Below are 23,593 nucleotides of genomic sequence, written 5' to 3' on the forward strand. Positions count from 1 at the left end.
CTCTCTCTCTCTCTCTCTCTCTCTCTCTCTCTCTCTCTGTCTCTCTCTCTCTCCTTCTCACTCTCCATCCATTTATTATGGTCCTATAGTATGACCTGCCCAAACTTTTAATATAATCTTAGCAGTACAAGGTAAAATCAAAAACATCTCCTGAGTCCTCTTCTCTCCTGGTTGCTCCAACTTTGTCTCTGCAAGCTTTTCTCCTCATCCAATTATTTCGATTCTTCAGTTACCAGTCCCCCGTCACCATGTATGTATACCCTTTAAGGAAGGTACACTTTTACTTTCCCATGTTACTCAAATGGCAAAGCAAAGGGAAAGAAGGAACATATATGTATTTTCTGCCTCACTAAAAAGTCTCTCAAGGCATTGTGCTGTATGTGTTTCCCTGGGTTAGGTTTTGTATAATTGTGGCCGTAAGAGCAAGCAATTAAAAAACTTGGCATGGGAATGTCAAGAAAGTATCTGTCAATAAGGAGATGGATGTTCATACTCACAGTTAATAGCTTACTGCCTGAAACTTCCTACTGAGGTCATTTCTTATTCCTTAAGCATGTACTTGTTTCAAAAGTGTAACTCTGACATACAATCTCCTGAAATGTAAAAGTAAAAATTCATTTGTATGTTATTCTTCAAGGACTCTACTCACAATAACTCTGTGAGGAAGATAGCATAAGCATTTTTTTCTCATTTTACAGACGAATGTATTGAGGCTTGGAGAGACTGTCACTTGTCCAGGGTCACACAGCTAATGTGTGTCTGGAGGAATGAAACAATGAGGAGCTAAGGCCTCCTAACTCCAAATCTAAAACTTTTTCCTCTGTATCAGGGCACCCATAGTAACTGCTAATATATGCCTGTTGATTCAATGACTAACTGGAAAGAAAGGTAGTGGTAAAGTAAGTCAGTTCCCAGGGCTGGTCACGAAGTAGTTTCTTTTTTTCCAGTATAGCTTGGCTGCTGTCCAGAACAGTGACAAAGGAGTGGGGTGACAAAGGAGAAGTGAAAGCAGGTTGTTGCATCTGGTTGTTTATTACATATAGTATATCTGCAAACCAGGTGTTCGTATCTCAAGAATATGTCCAAATAACCTTTTGTATTTGCAAAGCTCTTTAAAATATTTTTTTCAACTATTTTCAGACCAACTTTTTTTTATTCCCATTTTTTTTAAAAAAAAAGAAAGAAACTGAGGCCTAAGGGACTAAAGCAATTTCCTAGTGAGTCAGGGACAACACTGCTATTATTAAGCAGGCAAAGTATTTCCACAACTTCCATACATATGGAACAGATGTCTTACTGTGTGCCAACCTTTTTCTCTTCCGACCAAAAGAAAAAAAATTAAAGTATTTGATTTGTAAAGGTTGCCTTTTTTCAATCAAGGTACTTGATTTGTAAAGGTTGAATTTTTCTATACTCAGAACAGGGCAAAACAATTGGCATATTTGATATTCACAGCATGAAGCATTTAATTGCTTACCATATAAGGATGTTGAACCTAAATGGCACAAATGAGAATGTATTAATTTGGAGATAAAATGGATTCTTTTGGTTCTTACCTTTTCTAGACAATAGAATGTTCCAGGAGAATTCTTGATAAACATAGGGAAGCTAAGAAGGTTCTCTACTGGAAGGAAATCTGGAAGAAAAAAAAAGAGAGAAAAGGAAGAAATAAAGATACAAAGGGTTAAAAACAGTAACATTCATTTTCTGTATGTTATACAGTATTTTAAAACTATAATTCTTTTTTTGACTTTTAATATATTCAAAGCACCAGTTCTGCATTGCAAATTAACTGAACAATGCACATATAAAAACTTTAAATAAAGAAAATAACAGTATTTATGTCTATGGGGGAACTGGGAAACATTACAAAGCAATAGGCCTGAGAGGGTGTTACACACTAGATTTTTCTTAGGTGAAAGACACTGATCGTGTTTTATTTGTTCTGTCTCCACATCTTTTAGAGGAGATGGAAATGGTTATGAATTTTGAAATGATATTTATGTATTTTGATGAAATTATCAATAAATATAAATTGACTACAAAAAAAATTAAATATTTCTTTGCTTCAACAATCAGAATTTTAAAGAGAAAACCCTTTGTTTTGAATATCATACTTTCTCACTCACAAGAATTATGAATCTCCAAAGGTCAGCTATAAATATCTTTCCCTAATACCTTTGTGACTGAGACACAGAATGGCTGCCTAATGAGCATGCTGCTTGTCAGCCTTGATTTTCTTTCCATGGCTGAAGGTGATAGGCAACTAGAAATACATTTCCTAGAAATGTTCAGTACCAGGAATCCAAACATTTTTTAGCTATTTGGTAGAACGTAAAACACAGTTGGGCCTGAGACAGAAAAGGAACTTTCTGAATCATCAGCTAACATTCAGCTGGTCAGAAGATGAAAGTAGGTGGGCCATATCACATTTATACAGATTCCAAAGTTAGAACATTTTCTTTTATATTGTTGTCCTTTGATTATCACCCTTAGAGAGTTATGGGATTTATACAGACACACAAATGTATACATATACATTATACATATATATTATACAACTAAATATATATGTGCATACATATATATATATATATATATATATATATATATATATATATATTTAGACAGTGACCTCTTCGGAGATCACCTAGTCCAAATATTCTCATTTTAGAGATGAGGGAACTGAGGCAAAAAAAGAGAAATTCTTTGTCAAAGCAACAGTCAGATAGTGAAAGGGCCACAACTAAAACCCAGGTTTTCTTGTTGATTTCCAAATGAACACCATTTAGATTGTTCAACAAGTAATCTTTACTGGGCACCAGCTATGTATAGGACACTAATTCTGAGAATGCAAAGAGGTGGAAAGTATGGTTACAGTTTATTTGGGGGAAGTAGGAAGTCAACAAAATCAATAAATAACAATTCAAGGCATCATATGAAAAATAACAAATGAGGGGTACAAACTATAATTAGTCTATAAGAGTTCAGAGAAGGAGTCCATTTTATTTCACCCTCTATAATGAGGTCACTCTCATTAGTTTCATTGCTGACTAATGAGCTAACTAAGAATACAGTGTGAAGTATAAGGGATTTAAGCCAGGTCAAAACAGGCAGAACAAAGCAGAGAACTAGCTATTACATATGAAAATGCTATTTGGAATAAATTGCCCAACGAACTCAACATGTCAATAGGGTTGTAAGGGAAAGATTTTTGTCGATTTTCCAAATAATTGTCTCTATGTTCTTCTTCCACATGCTCAGAATAAGTCTTGGACTTAATATGCTTAACAACCATAGCCCAAGGGACATACAACATAATGGGACAAGTTTAACAATGGGACATCAAATGTGCTTGTGGAAATACATTGTCAGTATTTCTGAAAAGAAAAACCACATTTTCCAGGTTATTTGAGGAAGGAATATTTTTAAGTGATTTCTTGCAGACACAAGAAGAATAATCCATGAAGCTCAGAGTGGAAAGAGCAGACCACAAGTTTGCAAATATTCAGGGGGACATTTAAGAAGAATTGCTTTAAAGAATTTCTAAAAGCATCATGCAAAGTGGTTTTTAAAAAAATGCTCAATCAAAGTACTTAGAGCTAGGTGTGGTAGTGTATAACTGTAATAATCCCAGCTACTGGGGAGGCTGAGGCTGACGGATCTTTTGAGTTCAGGAGTTCTGGGCTGCATTGGAATATTCCAATCCAGCGTGTGCACTAAGTTGGGTATAAATATGACAAGGTCCTAGAAGTGAGGGGCCACCATGTGACATAAGGAAGGTTAAATTGGCCCATATTGAAAACTGAGCAGGTCAAAGATACTGTGCCAATTAGCAGGATTGAGCCCATAAGTAGACCTGGCATTTACAGCCTAACCAAGATATGGAGACAAGGTATAGAGTCTTTTTTTTTTAATGTATATGAGATGGCTAGGACCATAGGATAAAATAAGGATATCCACAGGTAAATTCCAAAGATACGTGAAATACGGAATTTGCCCAGGATGACATCTCAAAATCTGCCTGCAAAATAAAAAGCCCACATTATTCTAATCTCTCCTAAGTAAATGTGTACTTTGTAAATATAGACCATTTACAGGAGAAAAGGGGAGAGAGGGAGAGTGGAGAGAGAGAGGGGGAGGGAGGGAGAAGGAGAGAGAAAGAGAGAGAGAGAGAGAGAGAGAGAGAGAGAGAGAGAGAGAGAATGAGAATTCTTTCTATAGTAGGCAAGCACTGCTAAATTTGGTCATACCATTCAATGTCTACTTTGTCACTCAGCACAGAAACAAAGAATTTAAGAATTTAAAATGTTATGCATTTTGTAAATCATAAATCAGCATATTAGTATAAATTATTCATGAACAAATATTAGACACCACCAACTGGAGAGATCCCTAGGAATCAATTATTATGGCTTCTCTTGATCCTATTCCCTCCCAACTCCTCCCCGACCTTGCCCCAGCAATTATCACCCCATTTCCACCCCCCTTTTCTCTTGCACCATCACTAGTTACTTTCAATTTGTCTATAAGCATTGTTAGATTTCCTTAATTCTTAAGAAAAAAAATCCCCCTAACTCTCCTAGTAAATCCCATCTGGCTTCCGCCTCCACCCCTCTACAAAAACTACCAACCACCTCCTCCAAGAAAGTGACACCCACCCCACTCAGGCTTCATATAGTACTGTGCTTTATAATTCTTTAATGTAGTGTTTTATCATGTAGTATTTTATATTAGAGTTACTTTTTCTGATGTCATACTCCCTTAACCTATAAACTCCCTGAAAGCAAGGATGGCATGTAATCTAAACTTTGTGTCTCCCCTGGCACCCAGAAGAGCTCTCTGTACATAATAAGAGTCTAATGAATCAATAGAAGGGTATTTATTAAATACCTATTGTGTGCCAGATACCATGCTAAGCACTGGGGACTGAAATACAAAGAATAAAGCAATCCCTACCCACAAGGAGCTTACATTCTAAAGAACTCTCAGTTGTTATATTGTTATCTAGTCTAATTCCCTCATTTTACAGATAAGGAGACTAAGGTCCATCAGAGTTAAATTATTTGCCAAAGGTCACACAACTAAATCTCATAGGTCCTTGGGTTCATTTGGTGGTAGAAAATAAACAAGAGGTCCAATCATGGACCAGTCTAGAGCTTCCAGGCAGCTAGGTCTCTTAATAACTGCAGTGGAAATTTTAGAGAAATCTAATTCCAGAGCTGAATCTCCCTCATTGCCAAAGACAAATCCAGAGGGTATCTGGTGTTGGTAGTAAAAGGGTGGTCTGAACAGAGGGAACAGAGGTCTGAGTTTTTATTGTCCTTAATTTGCATCCCCAAAACCAAGCACACCAAGTAGTCAGTGATTACTGATACTTACTGGTTGATTGAGTAATAACACATTAAGCCATTATCAGTCTTATTCTGATTCAATTTACTATTTCAGCTACTCAGTTGTCTAGAAGAGGATTGAAAACATAGAACACAGGACAAATAAGTGAGGCACAAGAGCGGATGGAGAAAGAAAGTGAGAGGAAATACCCTAACAATAATGGGGTCAGAGTAGGGAAACCAAGAAATTCAGGGGTCAGAATGAAGACTCTGACAACCTTGGAGAAGAGTGCTATATGAGATAGCCATACTTTCATGATGTGGGCCCTTGAGTCATGCATGAGTTAGACAAAATGCTTCTGAATTCACATCCAACTCAAAGATTCTCATGGTATTTGTGGGTATGTCCCCATTATCCCTATACACCACAAAGAGCCAAGTCCAAATGAGAGAAGGATTACTTTACCAGCCAATGGGGCAAACAATCCAAGGCCCCCTCAGGTTTGAAAGAACCCAAATCTCACTTTAAGTTCTGCAGAGAACTGCCTCCCAAAAGATATTAACTACAGCAAGCCACAAACACACAAGGCCCTTTGACAGATCCAAGAAGCTTTGAGGTGCCATAATCCTTAAGAGTACAAAGGTAAGCAACCATTTCTGCACTGCCATCAACCAGCCCCTGATAAGTCATGGGCAAGAGCTCAAGAACTGATGCATTAATCATTGTCATGGAAAAATAAAATCAATACCACTTTAATGAACCAATAATGAATTGTTGTGGCTGTCTTATAGAGCTATAATCAGCTTACTATAATAAGCAATAGATACAACGAAAAAAAAAAGTCTGATTTAAGCAAGCATTCACCATAGCCAATAACCTGTGCCTAATGACCATAACAAACATTTCTTAAATATGTAATTTAAAGACTATGTTTAGTTAACCCTTAAGTGTGAAATAGCAGTGATATGGAAGAAAGAGCACCAGATCTGAAATCAGAAGCCGGGGGCCAGAGTCCTGGCTCTGCCACTCACCAGACCTGTAACAGTAGCCAGATCATTCGACCTCTCTGACACTTAGTTTCTTCATCTGCAAAATGGAGCCCATGCTACCTGTGTCACAAGATTCGTACGCGGATAAAAGGAGAGAGTACTTCGTATCATAGCACAGAATGCTTCATATGGAAGCATTTTCCAAACATCAGCAACTATTTGGTGCCTTTTTGCCCTTTGACACAGTCCCCTGTCACAGGGCCTCTCCAAGGCAAGAATATCTCCTTCATTCAGGCTTCTTTGACATTCACAGGGCCATTGCATACCACATTGTTGCTCAAGGGAAAAAAAAGTTCACCTATAATGCAGATAATAGTACAATTACAAAAAATAACTATTAAATGCCTGCACCTAACATAACACCTAGTAGGTACTTAATAAAAGTTTTATGATTGCCTGAAAAAAAAGTTTGTGTTAACAAATACTTTTAGCTAATTCCATACTTATATTGTATTCCTTCCAGTCTGACTATAATTAGATACCAATGTTCCCACTAAGAATGAGTATTTGATAAATTATTATTATTTATTTTGCATGTATGAGCAGTGCTCTTTGCAGAGACAAAGTTTATATACAACATGATTCCTGGTCTTAAGGGAACTTAGTAGTAGAATGTGAAACCTATACAAGTTACCATACTGTATAGTATCAGCTAAGTGTATTAGCACATACAATGCTATATGAGTTCTGAGAGGGAAGGTTATTTGGATCTCTCCAAACAGAGGGGTCAGGGAAGAGGTCAGCATGTGACTTGGGATTTAAAAGATAGGTAGAAATTCAAAAGACAAAGAAGGGGAAAAGGAACATTTTAGGAACAAAGAACAATCTAAATGAATGTACAGAAGTATGAGAACACAGTATGTTTTCATGGGCAGAGAGTAATTCAACATGGGTAGAGTGTGTGTAAGGGAGTATTGAAAGACAAGACTTGGATAGGTAGGGTGGGAAGTAAAAGAACTTGAATTTAGTAGGAAATAGCAAACCCCTGAAGGTTTATGAACAGAGGGAGGAGGGACATGATGGGATCTAATCAGAAGAAAGATTGTTTTGGCATCCCTATGAAATACATACTAGACACAGAAGAGAATGAAGGCAAGAAAACTCACTAGAAGGTAATGGTCATAGGGGTGAATGTAGCATGAGCTAGTTGTATTATATTATGGGCATAGTCTAGGTAGGTGATAACAAGGGCCTGTCCTAGGGTAGCAGCAATGGAAATAGATGAAAAGACTGGTTGAGATATATTGTGGAGACAGAATTAATAAGTCCTTTCTGATAAATGAACATGGAAAACAGGGTGAATGGTGGTGCCATGGACAGAGATAGTGAGGTTGGAAGGGGAAGCAGGTTTAGGAGAAAATGTGATGTCACTTCCGGAAATGTTGAATTTGATGATATGAAAGGATATTTTCTAAGACGAGATATCATGTAGGAAACTGGGAAAGCTCTGGTCTAGAGCACAGAAGGGAGGACAGGATCACAGGTACAGATCTCGGAGTCACCTGCACAAAGGTGTTGTTGAAGTCATGGGAGTACATGAGACTGTCAAGGAAGGGAAAGGAGAAAGAGAAGGGAAGGAGGCCAAGGATAGACCCTTGAAGAAAGCCCTCATTGAGGGAAAACTATGGGAAGAAAGTGAAGGAGAGGCCTGGAGAATAAAAAGGGAAATCAGATGAGTATGGGGGTGGGGGCCTCAGAAGCCACGTGGGTGAGACTGGTCAACAGTGACAAAAGCTGCAAACCTATCAAGAAGGGTGAAGTCTAGAAGAAGGGGTTATTTCATCGGATGATTAGGAGATTAATAGTGACCGTTGAAAGAGTTAATGTATTAGAGTTAGAGAGAGGAAAAGTGAAAAGGAGAAACTTGGATGAAAATCCCATCTCTGATGCCTACTAGTCAGGAGGCCATGGACAAGTCGCTTAATTTCTCTGAACCAAGTGTCCCTATCTGTAAAATGTAATAGTATTTACCTCACGTGGTTGTTGTGATGATCTGATAAGATATGCATATGAAACATTATCTCAACCTTAAGTGCTGTAAAAAAAAATGTCAGTTACTATTTTTAGAGTAGAGGGAGCAAATGGGAAGGAGCTGGGAGTGAGGGAAGATTAAAGATGTATGTTGGATGGTCTCAACTTTCTCAGTGAAGGCTAGGTCAGCTGCCATAATCAAGCAATCAATAACATTTATTAAGTGTCTACAAGTGTGGGCATAGGGAGTTTGTTGGGGGCAGAACCATAAATAGGACACCGTCGTCCAGTTTACCAGGCTGTCAAAATTTAAAGGGAACTGATGATTGATAATAATTTCCAACGTAGGTAATACTGACTATCCTGCAGGTGGCAAGAATTGAGCCTAGCAGTTATGTAGCAAGAATAATGATTAAAAACAGAAGACTTCAGGTGGTTCACATACTCCACCCTGCTAACTCCCATTGCAAGGACCTCTTCAGCATATACCCTGATGCCTCAGGGTCTCTATCTCTCCCCCATGAGGCTCTGTGCCCAAAAGTCCAAGGTCTCCTCAAGGCCTTCACAACCACTGCCTCACCCCCACCATCCTGCAACTGAATTTGTCTTTAAAAGTTTGTTTGAGGGCACCTTTCATATTGCTTGAAATGGAAGCACTTTGTGAGACTTGTCCTATGTTAGTACAATTGCTTGTTATGGCTTTGGGTTGAGAATAAAGGAGAAAGAAATGTGGCAGTTGCTGGTTAGGGCAAGAGATGGGGATGGGGGTAGGGATGGGAATGAGAAGAAAAGTCTAGAAAGGAAGAGTAAAAAGATTATAGATCAAGAATGAGTTAATGTACCATGAATGCACAATGGGCAAAATCAGCTCAATGGCAAGACTTTCTCCAAAAATTTCCAGCAGGAGTGAAGAAATTAGATAGTAAGGGTTCCTCAAGGATGAGGACTACTTGGTAAGAAATAATGGAAGATGGTACTCTAATACTCAAAGACCAGTAATCACTCTTAAAGGTCTTCTGTGTCACACAGACAATATCAATCCATTTGCCTTTGTCAAAGGACTATTTAAGAAAATAGGAAATAATTCAATTTCTCAGCATTTAAGATGGTGAAATCTGATCAATTATGGCTGCCAACAGAAGATATAATTAACAAAACCATTGTGTGAAGGTATTACAACACATATGGCATGATATGGAAAAGCAAACAATGTCTTTAAGTGTGGGAACATAGATATTTAAGATCAAGAGGGACCTTTCACTTTAAGAGGACTTTCTAGTGAAGCTGGGGTCTCACTCTCATTGTATCTAATATCAATTTCACATAACATATTCATTACATATTGAAATCTCAGGTTGTAATCTGTATTTTCTACTTTATATGTCAGTCTCTTAATAGTTTCCTAAATAACAAGGCACACTCTTAGTCAGTTGGCATTTTCCAGTGTTTTAATTGCCTGCTGTGATATAATTATTGTGACATTTTGGGATGTTTTTAACATCCTGAATTAAATATTCTGACATCCCACAGAGCACTTCATGAAAACAGTCAAACTGTATTCGAGTCATTAGCAGTCTACAGCTGTCCTTTAATATTAAAATTATTTTCTGACACAAAACACAGATGAAAATTAAGGTATTTAACAACTTTGAACTTAGGTCAGATTTGAGCTTTAAATTACCTTAATTTGTCAGGTAAAGGAAGATCATGTTTACTCTGAAATTCTTCCATTAAACTTTATATGAAACGCCAAATGAATTAGAACTGCCGTATGGGAAAAGAGATAATTCTCAGAATGTTCTCATTCTGAAAGTACAATCAGCTACTTCACAAAGTCACAAATTCTCCAGTAAGAGCAATCACCCACATGCCATACCTTTCATTTTACCATCCAGGAGGGTTTCATTTTTTCACTGCATGTAATCTTTTAATAGAATGGATATGTGGGTCTAGAATGTGCCTATTTTGAATAATGGTCCATTTCCTATTCCATGCATGGCCTAGTCCTATTTGATTTCAAATAGGGAAGCTGTGTCAGGATGGGTCAATCATTGTCCACCACAGCAAGTGGTGATGGTGGCTCAGGGAGGGGCAGGCAATGTTGAACCACTGGCCTGGCATGGTATTAAGGGGTGCTACACAGGAAGAATCTAGACCTGTGATGGTCATTAGGGGTCCTAGAGAAACAGAAAGTATGTTATTGTTTCAGTAATCTTTGCCAAATTCTAACTTAGGTGGGAATATTCCATCTGTAGCTTGAACAAAGTTAATAACGTTCCTGATCCCATCATCTTAGCTGCTCCCAATAACTAACATGTTTACAACACTTTAATGTTCATAAGGCTGCTTCACACATACTATCCCCCACTTGATCCTCGCAACAATCCTGTGAGGCAGGTGCTGTGATTATCCCCATCCTACCCAATGAGTAAATGAGGACTTACAGAAATTAAGAGACTTGTCCAGTGTCAGGTAGCCAGGAAGTGTTCAAGGCAGGATTTGAACATGAGTCTTCCTGACTCCAGTGCCAGCACCCTATCCTCTGTACTTCCAAGTCTGCTCCTACAATTGCCAATTGGAAGGGTTATATGAAGTGATACCAAGTGAGGTTTGTGGAACCAGGAAAATAGTATCCACAATTACAACAATGTTAAAGGAAGAATGACAATGAAACAGCGAAATTGAATGTTGGGAAATCATATTGACCAAGCACAAACTAAAAGAATAGAGAATGATGATATGTCTCCTCCATTCTGCACAAAGGCAGGAGACTGTGGGCATGGAACACTGCATATGATATCAGACTTGGTGTCTGGATTGGTTAATTTTGCTTACCTTTTTTCCTCTTCCTTTTTATTCTTTTTCTGTTTCCACTTAACAGTATTTTATTTTTATAGTTTCTAACATTCGCTTTTATAAGATTTTGAGTTCCAAATTTTTTTTCTCCCTACCTCCCCTCTCCACTCAACAAGATAGCATGCAACCTGATAATAGGCTATACATGAACAATCCTATTACACATATTTCCACATTAGCCATGTTGTGAAGGAAGAATCAGAACAAAAGGGGAAAGCAACAAGAAAGGGAAAAAAAAGAGAATAATCTCCTTCGATCTGCATTCAGATTCCATAGTTCTTTCTCTGGATGTGAATAGCATTTTTCATTGTGAATCTTTTGGAATTGTCTTAGGTCATTGTATTGCTGAGAAGAGCTAAGTCTATCAAAGTTGGTCATCACGTAGTGTTGTTGTTACTGGGTAAAGTGTTCTCTTGGCTCTGCTCACTTCACTCAGTATACTCTAAGTCTTTCCAGGTTTTTCTGAAATCCACCTGCTCATCATTTCTTATAGAACAATACAATTCCATTATATTCATATACCACAACTTGCTCAGTCATTCCCCAATTGAGGGGGATTCCCTCAGCTTCCAATTCTTTGCTACCACAAAAAAAAAGCTGCCATAAATATTTTTGTCCATGTTGGTCATTCTCCCTTTTTTATGATCTCTTTGGAATACAGTTCTAGCAGTGGTATTGCTGGGTCAAAGGGTATGCACAGTTTTACAGCCCTTTTTTATTCTTTATGATAAGGGATGATTCTCTGGTGGAAGAAGGAAGGAAGGTATTGAGAAATAAAAGTGATGGGAAAAAAAGATGTCCACCAAATTTTTGGATAAATAAGTGTCATATCTGATCTCAACAGTGATGGTTAAAGCCAGTCTCACGAGTAGGCATAATGTGGTACCAGTCTGGTATGACTTGAAGGAACATTAGGCAAAATTATCTATCCTCTCATTTTAACCACTGTAGGGTCACAGAATTTGAGCAGGCTAATTATCTAGGATAATCCTCTTAGAGAGGAGGAAACTGAGTCCCAGAGATCTACCCTAGGACACACAAGTAGTCAAAAACAAAACTGGAATACATACTTCCTTTTTTATTTTCAATTTAATGCTGCATTCAAAAGGTCTTAAAGGTAAATAATCCAGTTGAGCTCATAGCTTAAAACCCTTTGGGCTTAAACCTAAGCAGCTAAGTGGAAGAGGGCAGTGTTGGACTTGGAATCAGAAAGTCCTGACTTCAAATCCTGCCCCATTCACTTAATAGCTGTGTGACTCCCAGCAAGTCCTTCAACCACTCTGATTTTCTATTTCTTTACCACTAAAATAGGGATGATAATAACAGCATCTACCTCCCAGGGCTGCTTGAGGATCAAATGAGATAACATATATAGTGCTTTGCCAAATTTAAAACACCATATAAATAGTTATTATTATTATTATTATCATCCCTGTTCACAATTAGTGTTTTGTAAGAGAAACAAGGAAAATAGTCAGAGTGGGAAGAAGGGAGAGAAGATAGAGAGGTGAGAAAAGAGGCACTTCAAGGGAATTAGGAGGGTATCAAAGATAGAAATCATTTACTCTACCATTTTATCCAGGAGCATCAGCTCTGGAATAAGGAAAACCTGAATTCAAATCCAGCCTCTGGTGCTTTCTAGCTATGTGATCCTAGGCAAGTCACTTAACCCTGATTGCCTCAAAAAAAAGTATTAAATTTTTTTTCCAAGACTAGATCTTTTTTGCTGTTGTTCAGTCACATCAGCTGTGTATGACTCTTTGTGACCCCTTTTGGGGTTTTCTTGGCAAAGAGAATAGAATGATTTGCCATTTCCTTTTCCAGTTCATTTTACAGATGAGCAACTGAGGCAAACAAGGATAAGTGACTTGCCTAGGGTCACACAGCTAGTAAGTGTCAGAGACCATATTGGAATTCGGGAAGATGAGTCTTCCTGACTGCAGGCCCAGTACTCTATCCACTGCACCACCTAGCTGACCTCTGAAGTCACACAATAACACTATAAGAAAAGGATATTAATATCAAAATATGAGCCTAATGTGTGGATTTATTTTGCTTAACAATACTTATTATAAGGAAAGGCTTCTTTTTATCTTAAAGTTGTGTTGGACAGTGATACTGTTACCAGAGCAGAGGGAAGTTCTTTGCTGATATCCACCTTATTAAATTCAGCAGTCTGCCTCCATCCCCATGGTCCTCTGTCTTCATTCACCCTCTAGTTCTTCTCCTGATGCTCCAGATTTTACCATCCTAGAAGATGCCTCTATTCCTGTGGCTTTCTTACCTTGTAAGAAACCTCTGCTCCTGTAGTCCCTCTTCTGACTAGTAAAATTCTCCCTGAACACCCCCCACCCCTGCCAATTTGAGGAAGAGCTCAAACCAGCCATGCCCACTCCTTTACTCTTCTCCTGAATCTGTTTCTAGACTCTCAGGTCTTCTCCCCAAGAGAGTACCTTCTCTTCACATACTTTTCAAGCTCTCTGTTATGTTTTTTCTTCCCTCATTAGAATCTAAGCTCCTTGGGGTGGCCAGGTAGCACAGCGAGTAAGAGCACTGACACCAGTGTCGGGATGACCTGGGGATCAAATCTGGGCTCAGATACTCAGCACCACACCCAGAAATAACTAGCTGTGTAACCTTGGGCAAGTTACTTAACCCCAATTGCTTTAAAAAAAAAGAATCTAAGCTCCTTGAGGACAAGGATTATCTTTCTCATTTATATTTCTATTCCTAACAGAACAGTACAATACAGCATCATACAATAGAGCCCCAATACATTATTTGGTACCAGTACAATACAGTACAGTACATCAGTACAATACTTGGTACATAAGAAGTACTTTAAAAAGTTCATTGTTTCTTTCTTTCTTTCTGCCTGTCTGTCACCAAATATCAGTGTACACATTTACTTGATGTTGCGGATCTAGTCAGGTTCTACATAGCATATCCTTGCCTCTTCGTCTTCTGCAACAGATGCTGGCACATAAATTGCAATAATTTTTTTATAATGGTCTTTTCATTTGTGCCCATCATAAGCACTTCAGGACTAGATTATCAAATATTCTTATTTCCTGTTGGCTTCTTTGGACACACAATAAAACTCACTCCACTGACCCCTTATTTATCTCTCTTAAGAAGACCAATGGTATTTCCTTCCATTTAGCTATAACTTCCTTTGGTCTTCTTATTTCATTTATAGGGATAATATCAATGTTCTCACCATCTGGTTTATTTCCCCCACAAATATAGCAGTTCATTGGTTGTTGGACTAGAATATACCATTTAGATTATCAACAGTTAAATTAATATTTATAGACAATCTGAAAACTGTTATTCTTAGTTACTTCTCTACCCTTTTTCACCACTCCACCTCCCTGCTGCAGAAATGGAAGGAAGCCACACAGGACTGAGGTCCATTTCCTAGGTTTCTTTGTTTCATGGGTTGTCCTAGCCAAAGAATTCATTACCTCGTGGCCAACTGATTGATAATGAGCTTCTCTATACTTAACTAAATTTATCTTTAAACAGCAGACAAGAATCTGTCTTCTAGATAGTATTTTAATCACTTCTAGATTAATAGGCTGTATGAGAACTTGTATTCTGATAGTATAGTCTATAACAGTCCAGGGTCACGTCCACAGCACAATGAGGGGTATGACTTCTGTGGAGGAAAATAGAATTTGTTCATTTAATCCTTACCTTTCTAATAGCCTCAAGTCACCGCATTATGTCCTAAAAAACCATTTGAAATATGTCTGATAAAAAAGTCTCCAAATCCGTTCATTATTCTTCACTTGGGTTGACACATAAGGCACATCTACTTGAACGAAGCACCATGCTAGATACAATGGGGAGAGTCAAAAGGAATAAAAGCACCCTCTCTGTCCAAAAGGAGGTGACTCTAATTGGCAAAAAAAGGGCAAATGCATCCAAGAAAATATGAAAATACTTGTAGACAATATATGAAGAAGTAAAAATTAGTCTAATATTTTATACACAAAGGGTTTGTGGACTAACATAATGATTGGAGCCAGATGCTTATCAGGGAAAGTTTATTTTGCTATTAATTGACGGACAAGAGTGGAGTGGACTTTCGCAGATGATCACTGGCTTAGAATTATAAGAAACTTTACAAGTCATCAGGTCCATCCCCTAACCCAAATCAAAAAGCCTATGTTATTCTGATAAGTTGTCATTTAGCCTCTGTTTAAAGACAATTAATGACAAGTAACTCACTTCCCCTGGAGGCAACTCACTCCACTTTTGGAAAGTTCTAATTATTAGGAAGTTTTTCCTTACCATGAGCTAAAATCTGTCTTCCTGTAACTTTTGCTCTACCTCTTCCTAGTTCTGCCTTCTGGGAACAAGGAGAATAAGTCTATTCAACCTTTCCATTTGATGACTCTATGAATATTTGAATACTATTATCTTTTCTCTCCTAAGTTCTCTTTTCTCTAGACTAAACATCCCTAGAACCATCAGTGGATTCTTGGGTAACATCATTCTACTCCCATCATTATCCTGCTTGCCTTCCTCTGTGTCCGCTCCAGGTAGGCAATGATCTTCCAAAGATATTCCATCTTGGTAGCCAATAAGCCACATTAGGGCAGAAATTTTGCTTCTCTAACCTTGGCATCTGTCCCAGCACAAAGCGGGGATAGTTCTCTGCACATAGCAAATGCTTAATAAGTATTTATTGAATTGAATATAATCTAACATCATGTTAGCATTTTTACTACCACCTCATACTGCTAATTCATGTTCAGCTTGTAATCAACTAGAACTGTTTGATCTTTTTCACATAAACTGCTTTCTACCCATGTTTCTCCCATCCTGTCCTTGTTTAGGTAACTTCTAAAGAAAATGCAAAATCTGACATTCTTCACAATTACATTTCATCTTCCTCCATACTATATACATCGGATACTGAAGTGATATTATAAATTTGTGTTTGTAATGATTATAGCAATAGTCTCACCATCTGGTTCATTTCCTCTACAAATATATTGACTCATTGGTCATTGGACAAGAAGCTTATATTTAAAAATTAATATTTTACTAAGGTTTCCAAAGCACTTTGCATACCTTATCTCGTTTGATCCTCACAATAGCACAATGAGGAAGGTACTCCAGATATCATTATTCCTGTTTTTACAGTTGATGACACTACTGTCCAAGGAAGGCAAATGTTCTAAGAGGGATTTGAATTCAGGTCTGTTCCTGACTTAGTTCAAGTTCTTTCCACTCTGACTCACATCCATTCACGGGGCGCTGCTTTCCTTCTCTTCATCTCAAAATCCTTTGGTTTCATTCTCTTCTCTCTTCTTCCTTACTCCAGGCTATAATAATGAGATGGTCCTCCTGGTCAAGATCATCTTTTCTATACGTGTCCTTGATCCAGTCCCTTAACATCTTCTCCTATGTCAATAATCCCTTCTATCTCTAATCTTTGATCTTTCCCTAATACTTGATTCCTACCCTACTTTCTCCAAACACGCCCAAGTCTCCTTCAATCTTTAAAAAAAAACAAACCGTTCCCTTAGCCCTGCTATTCCCTCCAGCTATTATTCCGAATCTCTCCTTCCTTTCTCAAATAAATCCATTTTTCAAAAGCTTCTTACATTCATTGCCTCCACTTTTCTTCTTTCACTTATTTCTCAATCCTTTGAGATTTGGCTTCCAAGATCATCACTCCCCTGAAACTGCTCTCTCAGTAGTTACCAGTGAGCTTTTAATTCCCATATCTGATGGTCTTTTCTCAATTTCTCTCCAGCATTCAATCCTGTTCTCCTGGATACTCTCTCCTCTGAATTTTATGACACTCTTCTCTTCCGGTTCTCCTCCTTCCCATCTTACTGCTCCTCATTATTCATATCATGCTCACTAAATATGAGTGTACCACTAAGGCTTTGCCCTGGATCCTCTTTCTGCATTCTCCCTTTTAGAAATATCTTCAGCTCACATGAGCTCACAGTGCATATTATGCAGGAGACTCTCAAATCTATATGTTCAACCCAGTCCCCCTCCTGAGCCCCAGGATCACAACACCAACTGTTTATTGGACATTTCAGACTAGATGCCCTGGAGACAAAACAAACTCAGCATGTCCACCACAGAACTCTTTCTCCAAAAATTCACCTGTCTATGCAACTTCCCTCTTTCTGCTAAGGGTGCCACCAATCTCACCAAGATCTTCCAATCTCCCAGGTTTATGACCTCAGTATCATCTTCAGTTCTTCATTCTCCCTCACCCCACGCATCAGTAAATCTTATTTCTACCTCCATATCTTTCTCAACTGTCTAATTCTAACATCTCATACAACCACCACCCTTGGTTTTTTCCACCTCTCACCTGGACTATTACAATGGTCTCCTAACTGATCTCCCTGACTCAAATTTCTCCCTTCTCCAATACATCCTCCATTCATCTGCCAAAGTGATTTCCCTTATGTACAGGTCTGAGAATGACATCTCCCTACTCATGAAATTGAAATAACTCTCTGTTGCCTCTAGGATAAAACATAAATTTCTCTGTCTGGCATTCAAAGCCCTTCATCTTCTGGCCCCAACCTATCTTTCCAGCCTCGTTATATATTACTCCCCTTCTCACACTCTACAGTCTAGCTTTTACAGCATATTAACCTTGTATACAGTGTATTCTCTATACTAGTAGATTATAAATACCTTGAGGATAAGGACCAATTCTTAATTGTCTTTGTATACTCCTCAGCATAGAAAGGCAGGACAGCATAATGAATAGAGGACTGGCCTCAGTCAGAACAGATGCATCTGATACATACTCACTGTGCAGACCTAGGCAGATCTCTTAACCTCTCAATGCTTCAAGCTACTCTCTAAGTCTGCATTGCAGAACAGGTGTGAGTATTCACTAGTTGATGAGAAACATGAGTTCCCTTTAAGATTGAAATCACACATCTAGTCCCATCCATTACTTCTCTAAACCTGGTAGACCATGGGGTAGGCAAGTGATCACAAAATGCTTGTTGAATTAATTATGTATACTAAATTAGCATTTAACATTTACTAATTTATTATTTCTTATACTAAAATGCATACAGATGACAATAAAATGAGTTTAAAAATCTCTCAAGAACTAACCATAAAGGTCAAGTCTGATCTTCCTTCTTTCAAGGAAGATGCTGCAATGGAGAGGAGAAATGATAAAGAGGAAGAAAATACATGAAATAAAATTCACCATTTTTTACTGATTTGTGTCAAAATCTTGAAGGTGACCAAAGAAGCCTTTCTAGTCTAAATAAATCTGGGAAAATATCAATAATTACACTTTCTGTTTATCTCCTCTTGGAAGCTGAGGACTTTTTGCAAGCTTTAATTCATTTATCTTCACCACATGACTGTGAGTCAAGTAGATGACAAGTGTTAAACTTATTTCACAGAGAAAACTACTGAGGTGTGGGAGAAAAGAGTCCTGACACAAGGGGCCTCATAATGCACATTATATAGAAGAAGAAAAATGCCAATCAGTTCCCACCTCTCAATTCTATGCTCCCGCCCCCTAAAAGCAATGGAACCCAGACCTAGAAATGAAACACACTCCTGGAGTACAATCTGAAATTGTTAGTTTGAAATTGCATTTTCCTTTAATTACCTGCCAGGATTCAAATTCCTTAATCTGCTCCCTTCAGGTGTTGATGAGAAAATTTCATTTCAGAGGCTGTCAACTCTCAATAGTGGAGCCTGAGCCTTTAATTTCATATTTTGTTAGAAGATGGAGAAATTAATTTCAAATGTGGGGATTGTAATCTACCTTGTGCTTAAGGAGCAGTGTGGAAAAGTGGAATGGGTCTGGATTTGGAGTCAGAAGACCCAGTTTCAAATTTAAGCTCTGATACATAGTACAAAAGACACAACTTTTCTGAGCCTCGTTTTTCTTCTCTATAAAATAGGGACAATACTGTCATAAGAAAAGCACATAATTGTGACATTCTTATTCTCTGACAAAGAGTTTAAGATAGAGGGATAAATACTGACTTTGTCAGGCCTGAGAGTACCTTGCAGTGTCTTAGAACAGCAATCACCTGAAAGAGTTATCATTAGATGTATTACTAGGTACCCAACTATTACCAGAGATTTCTTTAGGCACTAAGAAGAGTCTGGATCACCATGGGAAATGTGCTATTCAAAGATGTTTCTGTTTTTCTAGTTTTAGTCTCTCTCCCCAGGGGAACTTGGGCAACAGATATATTTTTATAATAAAAACAACCTCTATTTCTGTGGTGCTCTGTGATTTACAGAGTATTTTTCTGACAATAACCATGTGAGGTAGGTAGTATAAGAATTACTATCTGCATTTTATAGATGAGGAAACTGAGGCTCAGAGTGGTTATGTGTCTTAGATTTACACAGAAAAAGCAAAAAAAATAATGCAATCTACATCTTTCTGACTCCAAGTTCAGTGTTTTTCCCACGATAGGATACTATCTCCCAAGATCCAAGTTTGTTACTACCAACTTCTGTGACCCTGAGTAACCTACTATTTCATTCCTCAGTTTCCTCATCTGTCAAATAGAGGATAATATCATTTACTCCAAAATGTTTGTTGTATAGTCTTCCCAAAGGTGGCATGAATAGATGTTACCTGGAAAATCCCATACTCACCACTGCAGTTTTATGCATATACTAGTAGAGCTAAGTGGTCTATTGTTTTTTTTCCAACTCTTAAACCTTCCATTGGTTTTTTTTACAAATTTATTTAATTTTTATTTGCAACATTCCCTTCCACAAATTTTCAATAATTTTCTCTGCCCCTTGTACCCTACCCCCTTCCCAAGATGGAATGCAACCCAATATGTTGCAATATATTGGGCCCTATATATACATTCTTATTAAACATATTTTCGCATTAGTCATGTTGTATAGAAGAATTAGCATGCATTTATCCTCTCTGTTGTTACCAGACAGTTCAGGTCCTTCTATCACTAAGCTCTACCTCTCATTACAAGCCATATATATTGGTTTAGGGCTGTGTAGCTTTATGGATCTACCCAATCAAAACTTAGTTCTGAGTCCCCACCTACTAACTGCCCTGCCTCCTCCTGATCATGCCATACTTCAGTGAGCACTAGTCATGTGACCTTGGTATACTGGAGTTGCTTCTCCCTACAAGCAGATACACATGCTTTAAAACTACATCCAGCATTTTCACTGTTAGCAAATAATCCATTAATCAATAACTAATATTTTAAAACTCAGAGAAAATGCATAATAATAAAAAATAATAAAGCAGCTACCGAGCCAATGCAAATCCACTGCTGCCTTACACCACCAAACTCTGCCAGATATGGGATGGATCTAGACCAGGAAGTCATTGCTTGAGTATGCCCTTGAGTAGACAATAGAGTGCAATCACGTGGTTTCTATAGGATGGTCAGCTCACATTTTTAGGTAGGACTGGTCATCAAATTTCAGTGCAGAGATTCTGGAGTTGGGGCTCAACTCACTTTCAACCAAAGAGCTAGAATGCAGGACCCATTGTGAATGAACTCAGGGGGATCAATGCCTCTCTGTCTCTGCCATATGGTCATCCACAGGGACCTCAGACTTCACCTAACAACACAGTGGGATGAGTGAGATAGAAAGTCAGATGCAACAAGTGGCCATGCTGCCATAGTAGCCCCTTTATCCCACTGACTTTGACCCTGATCCCTGCTGCCAGCTGCAGCTTCATCATATCACTTCCTCTTGCATTCCTCAGTCCAATAACTTCTGCTCCTCATAACAGGGGGAAGAAGTAGCTGTAGAGAAAGAAGCATCATATGAGGAGAAAATTTAAAGATTTGGGGAGGAAAGAGAAGGAAAACTATGGTCACAAAGAAAAACTTCATCTCTTTAAAAATTTTATGAATTCTTTTTAAAAGTAAAGTAGAATAGGAAGTTATGATCCTGAACACAAAGACACTAAAAGACAAATGAAATGGTTGTTCTTTAAAAAAAAAAAAGCAGAGAGAGAAACTGGACTAAAAGGGTAAACCATTATTGAAAACAAACAAAAGAAAGAGCATTTTAATTTATCAGACTTAAAAGCAACTGATTATAAAAATGTGAATCTATTTCTGACAATAAAGAAAGAATTTTAAGAATGAATGACATTTATTAAATATCTTTTAAAAGAAAGTGTTAGGATCAGATGAAATAAGAGTTATAAAAATACTTTAGAAAGTTAAAAGCACTTATCAATTCTCTTAGTCCCCTGAAGATCTTCAGAAGAGATCTAACCTCCAACCAATCCCACCCTCTCATTTCCTTTCTTTCACCTCACCTTTGATTGGACTTACCTTATCTTGCTTATTTGCTATGCATCTGTTTTCTGTGTATTCACTCAAGTCATAGATTATGTGGCCCCCACTGCAGCCCTTTTTCATATGCATGGCCCTCAGAAAAGCCACCCCAATGTGGCTAAAGCCTTAGCTGATATCTTTAGCTAAAGCAATATATGTTCCTCATGAAAGAAAGAGTGTGTTCTATGATCTCTCTTTTAGATTAGAGGCTTTAGCCAGGCACCACATTGCATAGAGAGCAGGACTGAAGTCAGGAAGATCTAAGTTCAAATCAAGTGTCAGATACTTACTGACTGCGGGACCCTAGTAAAGTCACTTAACCTCTGTTTGCTTAAGTTCCCTCATCTGAAAAATTAGGATAATGACAGCACTTACCTCCCAGGATTGTTGGGAATAATTGTAAAGCAAGCCTTAACACAGTACCTGACATAGAGTAAACACACATAAATGTTAACTATCAATACCATCATTATTATGATGATCTTTTATCTTCACCTATGCAGTTTCAGATCATGGAAAAACCCTCAGAAGCTTTTTGGAGTTACTCTGAGGGTCCACATTCACTTGAAAACCATAGATCACATGAATGGCTTCCTTTTTACTAGTCAATCACTAGACACATAAAGCAAATTGTTCAATGAAATAGTATAAGTAGCAATAGAGCATTTCCCCCATAAACCTGAGGCACACTCTCTCACAAATGCACTTACCATCAGTGGAAAGCCCGAGGGCACACATGTGGAGAGGTATACACCTGGGGAATGCCTGGGGCAAGAGCACACAGCGGCAAGGTGCACCTATAAAGAAGATGCACGGCCCAGCCCATGCACACAAGCAGGGAGGAGCAACTCACCCCTCCGACAACTGCCAATGTCTTCAGGTTATGTCATTACATTGCTCCCACCGGGCCTGTTCATTACTGGTTCAGCACAGTATAGAGTTTCAGCTGAGCATACAGTCTCTGGCAGACACTACCCTGATGGTCTCTGCCAAGCAGTGCACCTCCAGTCTGGTCTATTGACTGCTGCTAGGTGCTGGTCTTGAGGCCAATGCTGGGTGTTACTTCAGTGGGCCTAAGGTTGCGGAGTTTCTCTCTGCTGCCAGTTTCTGGCTTTAGCTGGCAGCCTTAGCTAAAGTAACACCTCTTTCACCAAAAAAGAAAGAGCAGGCTCTACAACCTCTCTTTTAACTTAGCAAACCAGCTAAGTGAAGTCCCAAAGCATTCAATTTATCTATGAATCATCTCAGTCTCATGCTCACCAGGGGCAAGGTTTCTGTCCCAAGTCTCTATCATACTTAAGATTGGAAAATCCTTACAACTACTGTTCAATTCTCTTCTGGGGATCTTGTACCCTAAAATCTACTCCAAAAAAGGGTTCTGCCAAAGAAACCCCCTCAAAAACCTTGTGTGAGTATCAGGCCCTACAGTTATCCTCAACCCCAAATTCATTTGGTATCTGAAAAAAGGGGCAGTTGAGGATGGGGGGAGGTAAAAGTAAGAACTAAAAATCCCTAGATGTCAGCATCACTCTCCACCTCAATCCTCTGATACATGCCTTTATTCTATATATGTACATATGTATGTAGTAGACAATAAACTCCCCGGACTTTGAGCTACTCCATAACTGAAATATTGAATAAACCCAAAGGACTGCAATAAGCTTAGGTACCTCCTTCTAGGTAGATATTGGTCCACAGATTAATGACAGCTAGGTATCATTATTTAACCAATTCTGAATCTATTATACTACAGTCATGCATCCCAAAGATCTCATGAGAGACTCTGGCAACTGCCTTACAAAATCCAGGTATATAGAGCCTATAACATTTCCCTTATAGACCAGTCTAGTTAATCCTTTAAGATGTGTGTGATAAATATGTATAAATGTGTGCGAATCTATCTATAGAGATAGATAGATGATGAAAGAAAGGAAGGAAGGAAGAGAGAGAGAGAGAAAGAAAGAAAGAAAGAAAGAAAGAAAGAAAGAAAGAAAGAAAGAAAGAAAGAAAGAAAGAAAGAAAGAAAGAAAGAAAGAAAGAAAGAAAGAAAGAAAGAAAGAAAGA

General features: G+C 38.2%; 1 long non-coding RNA gene across 8 annotated transcripts in view; it reads right to left on the reverse strand.

The window, feature by feature from the left end:
* The window catches only part of LOC138147043 (uncharacterized), a 435,949-nt gene that overhangs the window by 374,255 nt on the left and 38,101 nt on the right, over positions 1 to 23,593 (reverse strand). For 7 of the 8 annotated variants that reach the window (XR_011164697.1, XR_011164690.1, XR_011164689.1 and 4 more), the window contains exon 3: positions 1,557 to 1,636. This is a non-coding gene — a long non-coding RNA (uncharacterized lncRNA). Of the gene's footprint in view, positions 1 to 497; positions 594 to 1,556; positions 1,637 to 23,593 lie in introns of all 8 variants that reach the window. The other variant, XR_011164691.1, reaches the window with a different exon arrangement.

The sequence above is a fragment of the Petaurus breviceps genome, unplaced genomic scaffold (genome assembly GCF_028583685.1).
Source record: "Petaurus breviceps papuanus isolate PSGF00001 unplaced genomic scaffold, PetGlider_PUasm1.0 140, whole genome shotgun sequence".
NCBI lineage: Eukaryota > Metazoa > Chordata > Mammalia > Diprotodontia > Petauridae > Petaurus > Petaurus breviceps.